The 17,361-nt window shown below is 42.1% G+C and overlaps 1 long non-coding RNA gene across 1 annotated transcript; it reads right to left on the reverse strand.

The window, feature by feature from the left end:
* Positions 1-1,707: 1,707 nt before the first annotated feature.
* On the reverse strand, positions 1,708-12,834 carry LOC143678863 (uncharacterized). The gene is made up of 3 exons (XR_013173453.1): positions 12,636-12,834; positions 4,995-5,145; positions 1,708-1,911 (listed from the first exon to the last, which is right to left on the reverse strand). It is a non-coding gene; the product is annotated as an uncharacterized LOC143678863 (long non-coding RNA).
* Between the last annotated feature and the right edge of the window lie 4,527 nt (positions 12,835-17,361).

A 17,361-nucleotide genomic window follows, 5' to 3' on the forward strand; every position in this document is an offset into this window, starting at 1 on the left:
TGTCTTTTTGACCCTGCTTGTGCTCCTTAGAACCTTCTATCTAGAAAACGTTGGAGCTTGTAGAATCTACGTGTCATCGGGACCAACCCCACCAATCATAGAGCAGTAATGTGATCTAAATTAATTCACAAGTGGTTTGAAAACTGTCGATACCAGTGTCCACCTCACTTTCTACAGGAAAGTACTGGTACTGACTGCAGGTCTGATGGGTACTGGGAGAGTGCAAATGGGTGGGTGAGGACAGCATCCACACAGCTGAATGATTACCTTCCACATGCCTGGCTTGGATGAGGCTTCCCAGTAGTAGGGACACGAAGCATTTGCCCAGAAATGCACTCTCTATTTTCTGACCCATTTCTATCTCATTTGACCACTATGAGGAATGCAGAAGAAGAACTGTTTTTTTGTGTGTGGTGCATGGTCCAGGAATCGAACCTGGGTCTCCTGCATGGAAGGTGAGCATTTTATCACCAAACCACAGCATTCTACCACTGAACCACCAGAAGAATAATTTTTTTTCTTTCTTTCTTTTTTTTCACATGGGCAGGCACCAGGGATCGAACCCGGGTCTCCGGCATAGCAGGCAAGAACTCTGCCACTGAGCCACCTTGGCCCACCCTAGAAGAATAATTTTTAACTCCATTTGCCTATGAGGGTGAGTAGGATTAGATAATGAAAAATTGTTAGTGAATAATAATATGGTTAAATATAGATGTAATATAAGTAATAAATAATAATTACATTAAATAATTGACTGTATCCACACAATAAGTAAGTTATGGAGCTAGGGGCATGTTTGCTACACAATAATAATCACAATAGTAGATAATATTTATTTAGCATATCAGATACTGGGCACTGTTGAAATAAATGTGTGCGTGTTAAGGTAGGTACTGTTATCTTCAATTTTAGACAAGAATACCGAGGGACAGAAAGATTACAACAAAGCAGTACTTTGTTCAGGGTTTTCAGCTCGTGGAATATGCCCACAGCTCCCTGCCCCAACCCATCAAATGATAAGCAGAACTTTCCTGCCCCACTGTCTTTCACCCCCTTGCCCTACACACACACACACACACACACACACACACACATTCTTCATGAAACTGGACCCAAGCTAGAGGAGCGTCCATGAAACTTTTTTCCTCCCTGGGTCCCCCATGATCTCCCATCTTAAACTTAACAAAAGAAAAATGAAAACAAATTGGTTTGAGAACACTGAGCGTAGGAGCAAACTCTCCATGTGAGACAGCATGTATTAGGATCTGCAGTGCCTGCGAGTGCAGGGCAGCTGAGACTGTCCCATCCAAGGGGATGAGAGGGAGATGGCAGTGAGGAGGCACTGAGGCCGCCACCTGGAGGATGAGCAGGAAAGTGACAGCACCCAAGGCTCCAGCAGGATGGCTAAGACAAGAGACGGTGCTTAAAAACAGAGATATAAGAGGGTTTGACTGTAATCAATTGCAATAAACTGACATTATTAAACCCCTATAATGCTCCACAATAAAAAAAAAACAAGTTATTGGCATCAAGAACAACTGAGTAGATAATAAGTACAGACTAGAAAAGGGGTGGGCAGTACAGTGAAAAATTCAGGGTGAAAAAAGCATGCCAATCAACAGGTGGGAGAGAGAAAGAGCAGGATAAACAGGGGATTTGCAAGAAGGAGAGAAAATGAGAAAATGAGGCTGAGCTGTGGGATGCGAGTGGGAGCAGCGTTTCCTTCCTTAACGTCGTGTGGTTGGATGCTGCCAGCTTGCCCCAGAAGACTTGCCTTCAGGGGGATCTGCCCAGCCTTCAGGATAGTGGACTTCTTCAATTCTGGGATTCTACACCTTGCAGAAGAAAAGCTTCTTTGGAAATGACATCTTTAGGGCGATGGCGTCCATGACAGTCATCCCTGAGAAGGGACTAGAAATAGAAGCTATGGTTTAAAAAAAAATGGGGGAAATTTTTCTTTCCTATCCATTCCCATGTCACTAGGTTCAATAATCAAATCACCCACTTCTCAATCACGCTGATCCCAGGCATCTGCTCGGCTCATAGGCTTGCAGAATGGAAGAAGTATATGCAACCTGAATATAGACTAAAACCATGGCAGGTTTTTAGAGTGGCTTCTACCCCAAAGAGCTCCCATTCCAGATATGTGACTAAGTATTCTTTGTTTTATGGACTAGCCTCCATGGTAAGACACGTTGAGAGAAAGCACTGCACACACAACCCTCAGAATCCCAAACAAAGAGTTAGAGACTCTTAGTTGAGAACATGTAAGGCCTTTGAACATTGCTGACTCTGTGCTTGTGTGCATAGCCCATGGGAAACTGGGAAAATACAGAGGGGACCTGGAGCAGACACTGATGGGGCCATTCCACGTGGCATGCCCAGGTCCATCCAGGCCACCGTCCCGCTCTAGAGTGGCAGGTCCCGGGACTGTCCTGCTGAAAGGCTCCGTTTCAGTGGGCATTGAATGAAGCAGGAAGGAATGAACTTCAGAGGGCAGACAACACATCCTAGAGGACACATTTTGGAGGTGTGGGGGCCACCAAAAGAAGAATGAGCAAGGAAACAAAATGGGTCGTTCTCAAAGACACAGCCCTGAGGACAAGGGGTCTGAGGCAGAGAGAGGAGAGAGCGAGAGCTGCAGTGGGCCAACCAGGGGCTCTTGGCAAAGGATTAAGCCCCTTGGGTAATTTTCTTCTAAATGGTACTTAGCTACAGTTTAAAGTGTCCCAATCCAAGAGGTAATTCCATCTAATTACCTTAGGTTTTTGGTCAACCTCACACAGCCTGGTGTGGTACTATGTGGAGAATGGAACAAAACAAAATGAACAAGCCTAGCCTGCTTCCCACTCATGCCCCTAGTGGATGGAAAGAGGGGCAGCCTCTGTGAGGGATGCAGAGAAGAGCAGGAGCAACTTTCTTATTCACCCTTTCTCTTTCTCAGTGTATTTTAAAGGGAGAGATGACTCCTTGAAAGGTGTGTGTGTGTCTGTGGGTGTGTTAGGTTGACACATGTACTGGTCTCATTCTAGCTCCATCCTCATCAAATTATAAACCTTGTTAGGAACAAACACAGTGCCTGGCTCATATATGTGCTTTCTACATCCCCAGTTCAGGACTGTCGTACTCAATAAATATTTGTTGAATTGAACTGAATGAAACTAAATTAAGTTGCATGAAATAAATAGTCCCAATAGTCCTTTGGCCTTGGAAATTGAAAAGGGAATTTGGTAAGAACAGAGCAAGGTCTGGAGAAAGAAAAAAGATGATTCCCTGGAAGTACTGAGGTGGCCACCAGCCAGGCTAGCAGGGTTAATATGACATGCTTAGCTCTTCTTTCAGCACTTCATCATCTTTTCAAAGGCCACGTCACTCTGTCCTCTCAATAAGGACATATGCCCAGCAACTCCTCTACATTCTCAGAAATATCTGACTTTTTATAAGTGTCTCTGTTTGAGGTTCGGAGCATCTGGTTTGATTGAAACTTGTTTCTGTCCACTCCAGTGTGGGTTGGATTGTTTTAGTTCTACAGTATGACCCACGTTCTGGGTAATGACAGAGTGACAACAGGCATAAAACAAGATGTGTTTGTACACCACATCCTGCCTTTCCACAGGAATTTTACTTCCTTTTACTTTCCATCCAGGCATTGCCAGGTGACATCTTCAGAATTCTGAGAAAAAAAAAATCTTCTTTACTCTCATGTCCATGTGCCATTTCCATGAGCTTCTAATTTGGCTTGCTCTGGTGGTGCCAAAATGGCAGCAATGCCACTGATACCCACTTGTGTCACCATGTGGCTGCTGGTGTCCCCCAAGTCCTTCCAAGTAACACTCCCATCAATATTGGCACCAGAAAGCCAAAAGTGCTGCCACATACACTGTGCCCAGCCCCTGCTGCAGCACTAACCCCTGCAGACAGGGCTGCCAAGGCCAAGCTACAATACCAAAGCCACCACCATCATCAGCAGCACTGTCTCCTGAAGAGCCAAAACCACTGCCCCAACCTCCAACTCTTGTTGGCAGACCTGCTGCCAAAGCAGCCCTCATCAGCCCCAAAGCTACTGTCTGGTGGGGCTCTTGAAGATTCTTAGAAGATATTGAAATAACTCCTTGGATATTTACAGTGTCTGCTTGGCAAACTGCCTCACCCTGAGGTTCATATATGAGACCATGAGCAGAATAAAGGCAATCTGAGTGGAAGACCATGGCTGTTCTTGGGACTGTCCCTCCATCCTGAGGATGGCCTATTGCTCTTTTTTATTTACTATTATTTTTTTTTGCATGGGAAGTATCCCATTGCTCTTGAATCAAGCTCTGGAGCCTCTAATCAACCTAGAGTTCATCCTCAGACTTTCATGTAATAGGCTTCTCACATCTTCGCTTCAAAGAACTTTCCAATGGGCCTGGGTTCTACAGCAAACTCAAATTAAACATGTCTGGCAATCCTAATACACATTCCTATATTAAAGCTTAGTTTGTTGCTTAAAATTTATTTTTCCAAGTATGAAAATAGAGCATAATGGCAGGGCTTATGATCAAACAGGGTCAACCATCAAGTCTAACACAGACCAAGAAATGGGTAGTAGGGAAATCAAACCCTGTAGTTCCATTTCATTTTCTCTTCTTTGCTTTTCTGAGAACCCTGAATCTGTTTACTGTAGCCATAGTCCTGGCTTTGGGAAATTGATTAAGAGCAAGAGCAGGGGTCTTTTTTTTTTTTTTTTTTTAGGTACTTGGTCTGAGAATTGAACCCAGGTCTCCTGTATGGAAGGTGAAAGTTCTACCACAGAACCACCCATGCACCCAAGAGCAGGGGTCTTGGTACACTCAGAAGTGGGTCAAATTGCATGGGATAAGATGAAGGTTGTGATGTAGGTAGCTTACAGGTTTTATTAAAATTATCCCCAAAGTTGAACACAATTGACCTTATCAAATTCTATTTACTTTTTTTTTTTAAAGAAAAAGTTGGAATATTCCACAATTCCACCTTACCTCCTGTTATGATACCAAACTGTTCAAGGCCATAGTAGTCCTTTCAGTTCAGGTGAGATGCAGGGATCTCCTGAGCAGTCCTTGACTGGTGCTTACTGAAGGCTGATGCTTCCTGGATGTGAGAGACTTGCCACGATATGACTGAAGATCTCTATGGAGATATGAAGAGCTCTAGAGCTCTAGCATGATATTAATAATAGGACCACATTCAAACTGCTTCTTCCCACAGCTGTGCTTGATTTAGAGGTCAATGCACAGGCAGACACTGGCTTCTTGCTGGAAGGATCTCATATCATCATCCTTTATTCAGAAGAAACATTCAGTGTGGAAGGAATGACTTTGTAGGCACAATAGGGACAAGAATGAAAAGATTCTGAAACACATTCATCCCTTGACAAGTATGGAAAACTCGCACTGTGTCCATCAAACACTAGGTTATGTGCTTAAGAGAGACAGACTGCTTAAGACATGGCTTCTGTCTTCAAGGAGTGCTTTTTTCTTAAATGAATTAAATGACCAACAATGACCAACATAATACCAGGAAGAATGGATGAAAAAGGGGCATTTAGATTTGCCCAGAATCCGCTTTTCAGTTTTTACTCTTAAGAGTTTTCTTCAGAAAAAAACAGAAACAAAAACAAAAAAGCAGTAAAAACAAAAACCAAAAAGCATCATCTCCCACTTTTTCTGCTCTTGATTAATTTTGAATGACTCCCTGGGAAAAGGGACATAAGGAATTGACATCAGGAAATTGGATGCTGTTAGTGCCTGTGTAACATAAAAATACTGAAGTCAGGTTCTATTTCATTTGGAGGTTTTAACTGATAGGAACCCTACTTAAGAAGATACCTTCCCCAACCTCTACTTCCTGGCCCTGACATTACTATACTCTGCCAACACACACACTGTAACTGGAGACACTTCTGAAAACAGAGCTGCTTTACAGCAGAGACTTGGATCTGCTTCTTGTCTGACCAAAATCAGCACATTACTTTAGCCCTAGAGCAAAGTCTCCTGTGACAGAGTGACACTAAGACTGACCAAGAAGCCCACAAGAGATTCCTTGGATGTGCCCAAGAAGCAGACAGCTTAGATAATGGTGAACAGAGAGACCTCCAGAGAACAAATGGATGCTGACCTGAAGGGGGAAGACTCAGAAGGCAGACTCCTGAGTAATTTCCTTGCTTCATGCAGGGAGAGCCCCATACTGGTCTCCATGGACAATTCCATCCCTCTTAGACTGGGAGATCCCACTGTGAAGAGTAGTACCATGCTACTCCTTCCCAGCAAAGTCAGCCTCAGAAGGAGGATATCGTGAACCCGCAGGTACCTCCGTAGCTTCCACCCCAATCCTAAATTAACATTTGACTCCTCTCAAACCTCACTCGAATTCATCCATACAACTTATTATGAAACTATGAAGTTAAAGAACACAAAAACTCAGCGGGCAAAACACATAGCCAGCAACATGATTGATTAGGTCCCAGAAGGTTTCGTTTCAGTGCCCTTACAAAATTTGTTTGCATTACTATTCTCTTCCCCCTAAATTTGCATTCTCATAAATACCCGTGCATTCCTTAACTCACTAAGTTACAATAAGAAGTCAAGAGACTGCCCATTCAATTCAAGCTCTTTTAAGACAGAGAACTAACTTCCTCTTCTGTAACTCCTCTTGGTGTTAGCACAAGGGGAACTTGGTAATGCTGTCATGTCAATTGCAGGTGAGTTATGGGAAAGCACAGGGTCAAGGCATCCAAGAAGGTATCACACACTCAGGGTGCTTGTTTGCTTACCTCCCTAAAACCAAGAAATCTCGATCAAGTTTAGAAATCCATATTGGCAGAATGTTAGAGTGGAAGGAAGAAATCAACTAATTCAACACCTTCATTTTATAGCCCAGTGAAGTAAATCCTACAGCCACTAAACTACTGGTGGTAGAACTAGGGCTTGCTCCTGGGTACTTTGACTCCTAACCTAGTGTTTCTTCTATTTGACCAGACAAGGGAAGGTAATGTGTATTGTGGTGAAACAAGGAAAAGGTACATAGGGATACTCAGAGCTATGAGGACATTGAGGAATTGGTGCATTTGAAAACATCACCTTGACAGCCTTAGCCAGTTGCTCCCTTTTCACCTTACAAGGTCATCCCCAATTTGCCCAGCTAAATGGATGTATTGCTGAAGTTCTTGTTTGCCTAAGAAAAGCAGCTCTTGGTTGGTTAAGATTAACAGTCTAAGCCCTTCACCAGGAGGCTGCCTTAAATCCAGAGAGCACTGCTGATCTGTTGATTGGTGTTTTCATGACCAAAGAGGAAAGAATATCCAACTTCTTATCCTTATTGTTGAATACCTAGGCATTCAATACCCTCTACGGTCTGATCTCAATATCCCTGTCAATTTTGCCTCTCTTAGAGGTGGAGATGTGTAAACTGTTTTACTGTCCAGCTTCCATTTCTTTTCCTAATAGCAACTTATACTTATTTAAGGTAACGCTAGCTGCAATAACAGACAAATCTCAAAATTTCAATGGCTTAAAAAGTAAATGAATTTTTCACCTAATAGCCTAGCTATGCACCCCTCTTCCAAGAGGTAATTCAGAGACCTAAGCTCCTTCCATCTTGCTGGAGCTGCTGAGTGATCACCTCTAAGGCAGCCAGCAGAGGAAAAGGAGCATGGAAGAGCATGCAAGGATGATATTTATGGGCCAGGCTGGGAAATGGCATCACTTCTATTCATATTCATGACACAGAACTCAGTCACAAGGCTGAGCAAAGGAGGCTAAGCAATATGGTGTCCCTCTGTGCCCAGGAAGAAGAGGAAAAATGTTTGTTACTTGGCTAAACACTTCTACTACATGCCCCAAATTACTTATGTGAATGTACCTTTTCCTTATTTTGTGATATCTTGACAGAAGGATAATGTTTGGTTTTCTCTCTCACTGACTGCCTCTCACTATGGAAGTCAAGGGCTCCAGAAACTTCCTCCACTACTCGTATAGTCAGGAACCAGACATGTGACTTAATATCAGCCAATCAGATATTCTCTATCAGGACTTTGAATCCTGAACAAAGGACACAACAAAAGACAGACATAGAACCCTTGGAGGCCCTTTCAGTGCGAAGTGGAGGGAGTGATTGTCATGGTGGTAGTGGTAGTGGTGGTCTCTAGTGGACAATCACATGCCCAGTGTCATAAGCAGAGCCCAGTGCCTTCATTTCTACTTCTTACACTCACTCCACTGTTCCTTCTTTCCATGGTGCTATAAGATTACATCCTGTATCTAAATATCAGCACCTAGCTGTTGTAGTGGCAAACTTGGCTGAGAATAGTGTCTTAGTTTGTCTGAGCTGCTCTCACAAATACCACACAATGGAATTCATTGGCTCATGGTGTGGGGGCTAGAACAAGTTCAAAACCAAGATATTGGCAAGACTTATTTTCTCCCCAAAGGTTAGCATTTTGGTACCTGCTTGCTGCAGTCCTTGGGGTTCCTTGGTTTGCATCTCTGCCTCACCTCACATGGTGATATCTCCCCACCCCTTTCTCTTTCAGATTCTAGCATCTTGCTTCTGGCTCGTCCCTGTGGCTTTCTTTTAAAAAGGCCTCCATTAATTCAGATTAAGGCCCATCCTGGTTCAGTTAGGCCATATCTTAATTAAAAATAGCATCTTCAAGAGGTCCTATTTATATTGGGTTCACACCCACAAGATTATGGATTAAGATTAAAAACGTGTTTTTCTAGGGTCATAATTCAATCTACCACAAACAGCTAATTGGAAATCACATAACAGTCTCTCTATAACCACCTGTTCACCAACTACTGAAGAAATTTGGGTGATATCACCTTTATCATAATTTCCTTTATTTTCAAATGAGAAGAAAGCAAAAGGCAAAAGTTTCAGGATTCCTAAACCCATCGAACCATGGGTTGAGCAGAAACCTTGACCACCCACTGCAGTCACCCACTGCTCTGATTCCCATCTCCCTCTACTAGCAGGCACCTCCTCCCACTGGCTAGTAGCAATTGAGTATTAACTTCCTAGTCTTGGAATTTAAAGATATAGCCCCAGAGGCACTCCTCTCCTCAGTTCCCGCATGCTACTCCACTGTCTTCTCCTCTCCAGAGACAAGGGGCTGCAGTGGCCAAGCCAAGTGGATGTTGGGAGAACAGGACCTTTAAAGAGTCTTTCCACTTGGAGTGCAGCTGCCCCACCCTTATTTTTGATTATCTATAGTGTAATAGAGAAGAGGTACTGAGTTGAAAATATCACAGTCTATACTCCACCTCCATCTCTTCTGATCAAAATGAAGGCAACCAGTCTGAAAACAGATTGCCCCACCCCAAGGAGGAGAAGCTGTCTTGCAATGAATCAGTTACCCACTTCTCCAGGGGAAGCAGTAGAGAAAGATAAAATCATGGCCAAGGAGATCTGAAGGAGCATCTCAAGAGAATCAACATGGCTTAGAAGTAGATGGGACCTTAGAGACCAGCCAATCCAGTGGTTTTCAGCTTTTAAAACTGACAAACACTGTCTTCAAGTGAAATTCCATATGGAACCCCAATATATTCCAGATGAAAGAAGAGTGATCTGATTAAAGTAGGCATAAAATTCCAGAGCCCTGGCTGTCTGGCTCCCACCCTTTTGTTGGGTCCAGAGGCATCCACAGTTCCAAGAATTCCAGTTTGAAACCTACTGATCTCATTCATTTTAAGGATGAGGTAACTAAGATTTGGTAATTTAGTTGCTTTAATGACTAAAATCTCTGTCTTCTCACCCCCATTCTAGTTCCTTTTCCAAAAAATTTGTCACATTCTGATTCAGCTTCCTCTTCTTTAAAGTGGGGTTATAACTTAGTTTTCACGTTGTTTTTAAATAAATGTTAGTGCCCTGATTCTCAGCTCCTTTGCTTAATATTGGTAAACTCTGCAGCTACTATTTTTATTTTTGTTTATTTATAACGTTTGTCATAATGGATAATTGATATCTTTTGTTGTACAATTAATGCTTGCTTCTTTTACTTTAGCCTGTTTTGATCAACAGGTATATTATGCTAAATGTTTAAATGCAAATATATTATAGTTATACAGCACACACACACACACAAAATGGGGTTATAACCACAGTATTTCCCCACCTATGAAAAGAAACCCCGAGGATGAAGGGCATGTGAAAGTACATAGAAAAAAAAGCCTAACCCCCCAGTTGTCACTTCTCTAGGGGAAGGATGCTTGTATTCAATGACGTTTCCTCAACATTCCTTGTTCCTGATTGAACTGCTCTTTCTTCATTTCCATGTCTGCAAAGGGAAGCCAAGGACCTGAAACTTAGCAGGGCTAGGCTAAAAGACTAATGAGATGCTCCCCATAAACAGGATCTCCAATCCCGGGGGGGGGGGGGGGCAGAGGGCAACTGGGTGCCACAGAAGTGAGGCTCTATGCCCACGAAGGAAACATAACATCTAAAATGTCCAAGTCCTCTCCCATTGTCAAAATATCTCCTTGCTATTTAAAAGGAGCTTTAGATTCCTCAGAAAATTCTCAGAAACTCTATTCCTTACCGTTTATCTGCGAGGAGATACATTAAGTACCTCAGGGCTGCCTCCCTAGAGGACAGCTCCCTCCAAAAAGCTTTACCTTTATATGCCTCTGTTTGCTTCACAGAGAAAATGAACAGCAACTTGCCAGGGCTGGGATTAAAACATGAGAGTGTAACTGGTTCCCTGCTGGTGATGATGCCAGCTGAGCCCTGTTCCAGGTTTGTTAGTCTCAGCACTGAAAGATTTAGAGACGAAAGGACCAGTAGGAATAAGTAGAAAAGTTTGTTAAAGAGAAAGAGAGAGAGTACATATTAAAGAAGTTAATGTGCTTCTGTTCAAGGTAGAAACATATACTGAGTGGAGGGGGTTAGCTTATTTTATAGGAAGGTTTTTGCTAGTGTCAGGTTTCCATAGTAACCTTTGAATACCAGGTGTCTTCTTTGTGCAGGACCCCAAGGTGACCTTTGAACATTAGAGGCATGCATGGTTTGTATTAACCAGGTGTTTATAGGGATAGCATTTTCTTTTCAGAAAGAGATAACTATTAATGCTTGTGGCCAACCCGTCACATATTCCAAATTTGTCATTGGGCAAATGTTTAACAATTTTTACAATCCCAGTCTTTCTGTTATTAATTAAGAGTTTGCTTCAGGCCCATAATTTTACAAGCTCTTATGGTTTGGGGAGGTATCGGTGGTTGAGGAGGTTTGGGGGCTTTAGGGGAAACTTTTGTCCCATGAAGTTTGCAGCTAAAGTTTACATTAATTACTCTGGAGCTAGATAAGGAACGATGGACTTGCAGTTAGTTGTCCATTAGCTCTTTTAAGAGCTGGGTGGGAAACCAAAGACCTGCAACTGCCATAAACACTTTCAGTGTTGAATAGGAAGCTAGGAATGTGCAGTTGTCCTATTCTATCCTACTTCAATAGGACCATTTCTTCACCCAAGCAGCCCTCTGATTCTTTTCCTGAGGTTAAGGGGGAGACAACTTCCAGGTTTTTTGGGCTGAATGAGGTGGTGGACAGTGGAGCTCAAAATATTGTGAAAATCACATTGAGAAGCAGATTCCTCCTTCTCTCATTTGTTAGATCCTGAGGGGCATCTAGTGGGAGGTTCAGGTGCTTCACTTATATGCCCTCCCGCATTTTAAATTCAAATCCTCCCAAGCATGAGAGAGAGAGGGAGGATGAGACTGATAGTGGTCAAATTCTACCCAACACCCTCCACTGCCCCCCCCTCCCCAGCATCTCATACAATATATCTTGCCCTACTTAAACATAGCCTTCCCTAGCCCAGCCTGGTATCAAGTGAAGGCCATGCAGTGAAGGTACTATTAGCGCCACTGACAGATGAGGAAATAGAGGCCCACTGAGGATAAAGGTTTGGCTTATATCATGCATAGGATTTTGGCAGGCATATGCTAACCCAGGCTTCTGTCTGCCAGTTGAGTCTTGTTATTCATCTGACTGAACACTGCTTCCTCCCAACTCTGAAAAGAGCTATGGGTGAGCTCATCTGAAACCACAAAGGGCTCTGATGAGAAGCCAAGCATGGGGCCAGAGGCCTGGGAGTGGAGTCCATGGTTCATGGATGCCCTAAGCCAGGCTTTGCCACATCAACCACGCTTGGCACATTTTGTCTGAGTTACAGTGAATCAGAGACAAGCATCAAATACAACATAGCAAAAATGGGGGCTCCATTTTTGGTTCTTAGCTCCAGTCTTCCCTGAACCTGTGAAGAGGCAGCAGCCAATAAGAAGCAATGGTCATACTAAGGAATGTGTTTACATTGCATCGGGAGGAATTTAGATAGGAGAAAGAATTTCACATTATCACATATGCTATTTCAAAATATTTAAGGAAATGGTATCCAAATCTTCAAGGGCTGATGATTTCTCACAAATATTTCTCTCAAGTATTTCTATACTCATTTCTCTTCACATTCTTTTTCAGCTAGACAGCAGTATTAGTTTCCTAACCACTCTGGTATTGCTTCCTTCCAAACTGCCATCCAACAGCAGAGAGAAATGCCTCTGAAACCAACTCTGATCATTCTACGGCTTCCCCCAAATAAAGGCCAAGATTTTTGCCATGTGGGCACTTACTTTTGTTTGCCTTCCAGCAATACAAATCTAATCTTTGTTTTCTGCCTCATCTCATGCTGTTTTCAGTTCTGTGACTGTTCATTCTATTCCCCCTGCACTGCATGGCTTCTTCTTGTCTAATTTACTTCATCCTTTTCTTCACCTAGATACTCTTACTCATCTTTTAAGATTCAGTCCCCTTCTAGAAAGCCTGTCCTAAACACAGTGAGTTTGATGACAACTTCCTTCAGGCTGGCTTGGCCTCCTGGCACACCTTTAGTTACCATTGCTTATGCCACACCATGTCATTATGATCTGTCTGTCTTCCCTGTTTGGCTGAGTTTCTTGAAAGCAGAAAATCATGCCCTGCACAGGGGATGGCATGGTAGTTGTATTAGTCAGGGTTCCCTAGGGAAACAGAACTGACAGTAGATATCTGTAAATATTATGGGATTTTTATACAAATTTTCTTGCATGACTGTTGGGATGCACAAGTCCAAATTCTGTGGGGCAGGCTGCAAGCTGAAAACTCTGATGAAGTTTTTTGATGAGTTCCTCAGGAGAAGTTGGCTGGTTAAAGTAGGGTTGGAAATTCTCTTTTCTGACTGCTGAACTCAACACTTCTCCTTCAACTGATTGGACAAGACTTCTCTAATTGAAGAAGACAATCTCCTCAATTGATTGTAGATGTAATCACTCACACATGCAAGCAACTTACTGATGATTTAAGTCTATAAAATATTCACTCAGTAATAATCAGGCCAATGCTTGCTTGACCAAACAACTGGGCACCATAAATTGGCCAAGTCTATATATGAACTTAACCATCACAACCTACTCCTTGTCAATTTGGCAGCTATACACATCTCCTTAAACCATACTGTGCATTGTTACAGTCATATTTTCACTGAACAATACTCAACTATCCTTCACACAATCAGAAACACACAAACTCTCCCCAGAATATGGTGCAAGTCCTTGGATAATATTCACTCTGATACTTAATATTGACATCCTATAACTTAAATACTATGATATGAAGCTAATACAATTTATGTCATGATAGAGGGATAAAACAGGGAAGAAAGCAAAGCTATTTGTTTTATGTGATGCACAAACATACTCAATACAAGGAGAAATACTCATAACCATTACCATCCTCATTTCCATAACTGGTCATGTGGTCATAGTTCATATTTATCATTACCCATTCCATATTTCTTTTACCCTCAGCAAGCACCTCAGCTGGCCATATTTCCTTGCCTGGTGGGGTAACCCAAACCTTTATTCCTGAAGTGTCTGGGCCATTGGTAGCCCTGCCTGGATTGGGTTGTTTCAAGTTTTCACTGACTTTAGTCATACAACATGGCAATACTAAGAGATACCCTAGGGGATCTCCTGTATTCCAGGAAAACTCTTCTTTACTTCCATTGTGTAGTTGTATTCCTATTTTCCATTGGTAGTCAGGGTCAACCACCTCAACCAGTACATTAATCCTTTCTTTGCCTGCTGATTCAGAGGCATGAGGGGTCCAAAATGACCAGGTGGCAATCTTAACTCCCAGCTCAATGGAATTATTGTTGTATCTCCTGGTAGAAGCACTCCCCCTTTTGAACTTGAGACTTGTAGACCAGCAGACCTTAAGATGACAGGGCAGGAAGCAAATATTTTTCTAGTGGATCACTAGGGGTAATAGTAAGTGGTGCCATTCCCTTTCCATGCCTTGATTTCTGGACCCATGAATCCTGGCTACGGGATAAACAGCACCATAGAGTAGGCACTGATTTAGAGCATACACAGCCTCCTGGAGAACACTGGCCCAACCCTGCAAAGTCTTAGCTTCTCCACGTTTCAGAGAAGGAAATTGAAGCTCAGAAGCATTAAGTAATTTACCAAGATCCTTCCAACTAATCAAATGTAGAGTTGGGATTCAAATTAATTGTTTCTGACCCCCAAACTTGTGGTCTTTCTACTACAACATATGACCCTGATGCATCTTATTTCACTTTACTGTCTGATTCTCAGTTTCCTTATTTGTGAAAAGGGGATGGTCCCCGAAGTCCATCCAACTGTAAGTTAGCAGAGTGGAAAAGTTTACATTACCTTAATAGATGGTAGCCAAATTTCTCTTTAGAAGAGAGTAGCCTTTGTTGGAAAAATACTTTGATAAGTTCTTATGATAGGTCTGAGGCCCCTTCTCCCTATGTCCAATCAGATGGTACCAGTCTGCTCTTGAGTGAGAAGCTGTCCTGTAAAATCAAAGCAAGAGATTGGAGCACTCAGAAGCAGAAATGAGAAGCACAGTTGGGAAGGGAAGGGAGAAATAAGGTGTTATTAAGATAGCAGAAATCTGTGTCCTTCTTAATGGTGCCTTTCTCAGGGTCTTCAGTATTTAATGAACTCACAATAATAGTGAGAGTGCTTTTGTTTTTTCCAGCAGTGAGTGGGAAAGACTTTCAAAAGATTTGACTTTCACATAGAATTAAACATGGGAAGAAGATAGAGGCATCTGTCATGAAAGCTGGAACCCAATAGCCAAAGGAAACCAGGCTTATAAGTAATACATCTGGGAGGCCAAGGTACTTGGGTAAACCTCTTTCATGCGGGAGGTTGAATGCTATGAGTCCCACCCTTGAAGAAGATTCCCTGGCCATCACCAAATGACACAGGTTGGAGAAATCCATCATCAGAAGATGGGAAGCAACCTCAAGTGGTCTCTGCATGGGACCACACTTCACCCCAAAAGAAATTAAAAATCCCTCCTTTTAAGACCTGAGGGATGGTCTCATGGTCAGATACAGAATGTTACTATGCTCTTCTTTCTCCAGCAACAATGTGTCATATGCTGATGAGATCAAGATCAGAGAAAATCTACCTGTAGGACCAGGGAGAAAAAAAAGTTAAGGGCTGTAAGGAAAGCAGCACTGGTCATGCTCAGACATAAGCAGAGAGAATCTTTCCTCCTCCCATCTCAATAATATGTTTTCTCAACAGCAATATAATTCAGATGACAGAACCTCTGAGGGCCTGATCCCACATCTAGTTGCATACACTTTTGTGATTATTGAGAGCCTAGCGCAAGACCCCGCATCTCATCACTGCGTTACTATTGGCTGGCAGGCTCCACTGGAAGCTGAGGCAGGAGGAGGAGAGGGAAGGAGAGAAGACGATCCTGGAGGGAAGTTTCATACAGAACCAATCCCTGGACAACCCATTCTTTGAAACTGCTATTGGCTCAAACACCCCCATGCTTCCAGAGATGGTAGTGATAGAGCTGGGAACTCAAGAGAGCCTCATTCATTCAGATATCATTGATTTATGATTTTAATCCACTGGGAGAATATTTAAATTGTATAAGAAACACTTATTTTCAAGAACACTGAGCTATCTTGAAAGGTCATTTTTCATAGTACCAGTATATTATCAAGCTGATCACAAACCATTTTCATCTCTTCAAACTAAGGAGATCCCTTAAGAATTAGCTAGCCTTTGTAAACCTAATTTGAATTACAGGATTTCTCTGAAAATAAAAGAATAAATCATTCCGCTCTGTAACTGACACTTTTCACTAATTTGTACTGCCCCCCACTGCATATAATAGCTCATATTAGCTAGGCATTATTGAATTTCTCATCTTCCACCTCCCTCCTTCCAATATGGTATGCCCAAATTCATGGGTCCTCACCGTTCTTATCCTCCCTCCTAAGGGGACTCATCATTCCTATCTTCCTAGCTCTCTGGGTCCAGCCAAAGGCATTGCATTGTCAGTCCTGGACTGGTCCTTATGGTGAGCCTATTTCTGGAATAAAACTCCTTCAGGCCTTGAACCTTCTTCTCCAGAATTCAAACACTCCACCTATTGGTTTGCTCCTGCCACAAATCTCTCTCTGTTCTCCTTTGTTATCAGACTCTTTTTATCTCCACCTCTAGCCAACACTTCTTTAATTCCTCAAATACCTCCCTCTCATTTTATTCTATACTATTCTCTTGTCCAGTTAAACTTCTGACTCAGTTTGGATTTGCCTCCTCCTGAAAAGATTTGCCTCTCCTCCAGGACTCTCACCACTTTCACCTTCTTCTCTTTTTTTTTTTATGTTTACATATTTTATCAGAAAAGTTGTAGGTTTAGAGAAAAATCATGCAGAAAATACATCGTTTCCATAAACAATCCCCCACCCCCATTATTAACACTTTGCATTAGTAGAGTACTTTTGTTATAATTGATGAAAGAGTATTGAAATTGTACTATTAACTGTAGTCCATAGTTTACATTAGGACGCTTTATTTTTTTCCCTACACCACCCGATTACTAACATCTTGCATTAGTGTGGCACATTTGCTATAATTCATGAAGGAACATTTTTATAATTGTACATTTACAACAAGGTTCACTGTGCTATATAGTACTATGTTAATCTTTTGATTTTTATTCTAGTAAAATACATATGAACTAAAATTTCTTCTTTTATCCCCATTCATGTATATAATTCAGCACTGTTAATCACGTTCACAAAGTCATGTTACCATCACCACCATCCTTTTCCGAAACTTGATAATCAACCCCAATAGAAATGCTGTCCAATTTAAACATTAATTCCTCATTCTCTACCTCCAACCCAGCCTCTGGTAGTCTTTATTCTAAATTCTGACTCTAATACTTATTCAAACTATTTCATATCACTGACATCATGCAATGTGTCCTTTTCGTGTCTGGTTTATTTCACTCAACATGATGTCTTCAAGGTTC

The sequence above is a fragment of the Tamandua tetradactyla genome, chromosome 4 (assembly GCF_023851605.1).
Source record: "Tamandua tetradactyla isolate mTamTet1 chromosome 4, mTamTet1.pri, whole genome shotgun sequence".
NCBI classification, from domain to species: domain Eukaryota; kingdom Metazoa; phylum Chordata; class Mammalia; order Pilosa; family Myrmecophagidae; genus Tamandua; species Tamandua tetradactyla.